Source organism: Conger conger, chromosome 1 (genome assembly GCF_963514075.1).
Source record: "Conger conger chromosome 1, fConCon1.1, whole genome shotgun sequence".
NCBI lineage: Eukaryota > Metazoa > Chordata > Actinopteri > Anguilliformes > Congridae > Conger > Conger conger.
The window spans coordinates 70,739,225-70,743,633 of NC_083760.1; positions in this window are offsets into that span (position 1 = coordinate 70,739,225).

Sequence of the window (4,409 nt, forward strand, 5' to 3'; positions counted from 1 at the left end):
ATTCAAACTCTCACGGAGGGATGGACATCTATGAATATTTATGAAGGTTGTTCATTACGCAGAAGGAGGGCGCAACCTCGGACAGCTATCTTCGTTGTGATATCAAGAAAACAAGAAAAAGGGGGGAAAGGTCTACTGCAGATGGCGGACGTTTTTTCCCACAATACAAAAGACTGCATTACAAGACTGTTATTTTAAGAGTGTTGCGTGCCGTTTGAATTAGGTTATTTCCCAAATTTGAAATATATATCAGTTGCTAGAACTCATTTCTACAACTTAGTCCAAAGGGACATATTTTCTTCAAAGGACGGATTCAAGAATATTGAACATTATTGACAGTACCTACTCAGCTATATTCCTCATTGTGAAATGTATGAATGGATTGTTACTTGACTGATGCTGGCGTGACAAATAAGCAATTCAATAGGCCTAGAAAATATAACAGAGCTGTATGAATCAGATTTTCTGTTTGAGAAATCAAATATACTTCATAAGCTACTTTAGATGGATGAAGTTAAACAGATTTACAGGTTCAGTGTTAAAGCACAAGTATGTTAAGCGTGTTAAATAAACAAGTTCAATCAGGAAACTTCCAGTAAAACATTTGGTTTTGTACAAGGTTGTGTGACCTTTCCCCTGTCCATAACTGGCAAATGTAATAGCAGGGTGGAAGGCAGTGTCAAACGTGTACTGGAGCATTGACTAGTGGAAATAGTGTGAGTGGGTGGGCTTTTATGAGTGCAATACTTTACCAGACAAAGTTCTTTATGTTCTTACGTGTGAGTATTTTCGCTGCGTGTTATGTTTGAGAAAATCATGTGGTAGCCTAGCACTGAAGCTTTGCTGACGTAGTATTGAAATGGTGAGCAATTTGGCACATAAAATATACTTATATATGACTTAGATTCATTAGTATTAGAAGCTTGCAAGACTCTTGCCGCTGGTAAAGTAAGACATTCTGGTGATACTTTACATCTTGTTTTCCATGGTACTTTCATGTGGATTATGTGTCTGAGACAAGCTTTCAGTGAAAGTAAATTAAACAGTTTGCAATTCAGTTACAAATGAAGTTTGCTGGCTGTGTGTCTATTGTGTGGGTGGATTTAGGATTCATGTGTATTGAGAGGAAGCAGGGTTTTGGCTACAAATGTCTTTTTACAAAATGTTCCTTGTTGGGAAGTGGAACATGAATGTTTTCCACATTTGAGGCCTCTGCTCGGGATGAGAATGGAAAATACTGATACCTTCTTTTTTCATTCAGGGATTTGAATCAGACAGAAATGGTTGCCATGCAGCATGAATCCAACACCGTTCACAACTAGCCCTGAAGTATAAACTAATGATACATTTGAAGCAGCCTCTACTTTGGAGAAGTCCGAGATTCAGGGTAAATGCAAATGCTAATGAATGCAAAGGGAAATATCTTATCACATCATAGACACTGTATAGGGGAATCTAATGAAGCATATTGGTTCAATTTACTGTTATAAACTAATGACGGAATGAATGAAAAGCAAAATGAGCAAAATATTGTTTCCTGGTGATTGTGCCTATGCACCATGCCATTATAATAATTACAATGATTAGGAGGCACCATTCCTGATCTCCAAACATGCTCCATGGTGGAAAACATTGCTTCTGACCCAGCAGTTGCAGTATTGTGACAAGTTCAGACATAGTGGTGATTTTATTGCACATAGTTCCACAAAGCAACTGCCACCTAACCAACAGGCTGAATGACCAGCTGATATCCTGATGTTACTAAGATACTGCATCACAGCTCAACACTTTTCACCCCTACAGCATTTCAACATGTGATCAAAAACATAGACCTGTCATGTTTATGTAGACGATGTTTATGGTCCATGTTTATGACCTGCTTTCTGAAATTCATTTGTACTACTCTGGAGAAAACACCATGTTTGTTCATGCAATTTACGTATTTAAAATGTTTAGGAAAATTCACTTGGTAACTGGACTCACTAAGGGAAATTCCAATAATAAATACACTGCCAACATTTACCATTAAATTGGTTTTACTGCAGCAATTCACCCAGGACTCATTTCAGTTACTGGCAGGCTTCTACTAAGCGCTTTCTGCTTCCTCTCTGCACTGCCACTGTCATCTTGTGCTTACCTGCATGAGTTAAATTCTAATACTTGAACAATTATGCAGCACCAATGCTGAATACCTTCAAGTGGATCTGGGTGCTATGAAGGAACATGATAGACTATTTAGTGAAAATCTGTGTGAATTAATCTAAATTATGCATTTGTGATTTTTGTATGCTTCAGCATATTATGTTTTAGCATGAATTGCAAACTGATATCGTGGAAGGGTCTGGACCTGGCCCATCAAACTGTCAGTGCTGGGAATGTCTTTTATGTTTTCCTGCCATTTTACACAGTGATGTGTAGCAAATTATCCGAACCTGCTGAGTTCAAGTAAAAAAAACAATATCCCCAACGGCATTTCTGTAACAACCAAGCACTTTAAACTGTCACTCACTCAATACTACAGACACTATCTGAAGTCACAAGTCAGTGACTGCTGTCTAAATATGTGATTTGGTCCATACAGTATACAGTATATTTCAAGCTTACTTATAACTTTCCCAGTATGTATATTCTTTGGGTGCAAGTCTTTGGTTTGTTATTGGCTATTTTCATTGTAAAAGAGCAGGTTACAGGAACGGTACATGCAGAAAAACATTTCTGATTGCATATGCTAGGGGTTTTCTTCCTCCCACTTCAGGAATCCAAAAAAAAAAAAAAAACAGGGAGCCACCGGAACTGAGTCAGCTTAGACGAGATACTGGTCTAAACTAATCCAGTTGTGACTAGAATGTCAGTCTGCTTCTTTGAGTTCCACAATGGTTTTTCACAACAAGGATTTCAGGCTGAAATGCTGTAGTCATGTAGTCACGCCCATGAGGAAGGGTGATGACACAATAATGACTGAATGACCCAACAGCCAAATACAGCCTTTTTACTAACTGTATGATGTACAGTATGGCTCCCTTAACATCAGGACAGCAAGCCCTCTTCACACATTCAGTATATTTGTATGACATACACTCACCAAGTACTTTATTGGGAACATTTTTACTTTATTCTACATTCATTATCTAATCAACCAATTGTGCGGCAGCAGTGCAATGCATACAATCATGTAGATGTGGGTCAGGAGCTTTTGGGGACAGAAACACATTGTTAATGAGAGACGTCAGAGGAGAATGGCCGGACTGGTCAAAGCTGGAAGGTGACAGTGACCACACATTGAAATAACCACACATTACAACAGGGGTATGCAGAAGAGCATCTCTGAACACACAACGCAAGTGGATAGGCTACAGCAGTAGAAGTCTAAAAAAGAAGTCTAATAAATACCTAATAAAGTGCTCAGTCAGTGTATTTCACACAAGTAGTTTTGCTAAGAGAAGAATTTTAATAAAGCTGCATATATATATATATATTATTTATTTTTATTTTTTAATTTTATTATTTATTTATATATATATATATATATATATATATATATATATTTTTTTTTTTTTTTTTTTTAATTTATTTTATTTCATTTTTTCATTAGAGTACTACATTTAACAGTAGGCTTCCAACTTGGCTGCCCAAAATCATTTCTGTTACCGGCATGTGTGCCTACTGACCGGATGCAATAGCAATCTGGATCCCCATTTGTTGCACTTGAAACACGACAGTGACCATCCAGCAGCCACCACATCAGGAAGGCTTCAGGAACAGTGGTGTTCCTCAGCTATGTGCAGCTATGCAGTGTCATGTGCAGTTGTGCCATTCTCCTGCTCCTCTGGCATCAGGACTGCCGTTTCCCTGTCTGCTGTGCATGTTGTTTTAGCAGTCTGTCTGCCACATACACCATTCAGGGAAGAGAACCAGCACAATATTTTATCTTTATTTTCGGAGTAAAAAAAACATCATCATCATTAAAATCATTGTCAATGTTCCATGCAAATTTTTACAAATATTTAGCAGGTCTATTGTCACACACTCATGGTCTATAAACATACTGCGTGAAGCACAGTAATACTCTTGAACGTGTAACTAGATGCCCAGACAAAAAAGGAATGACAGGACAAATCAAGTACTATATTGTATAAATACAATATTAATACAAACAACAATACATTTTTAAATGTACAAAATACAACATATTTAAACGTATAAATAGCGCTGAAAGCAGGCACACACATCCACGTTCAGAAAGTTATCGATTTGCCGCCCCCTTTTGGACAATCTTTTAGAATTTACAATTTTACTCCAAATCAACAGATGGCGCCAAATCATTAAATATTTTGAGAAAAATATTATAGGATCCTTTTGCACACAATTCGTAGTTTCCGGGGAATTATTTTTGTGTGGCACAGCAACAG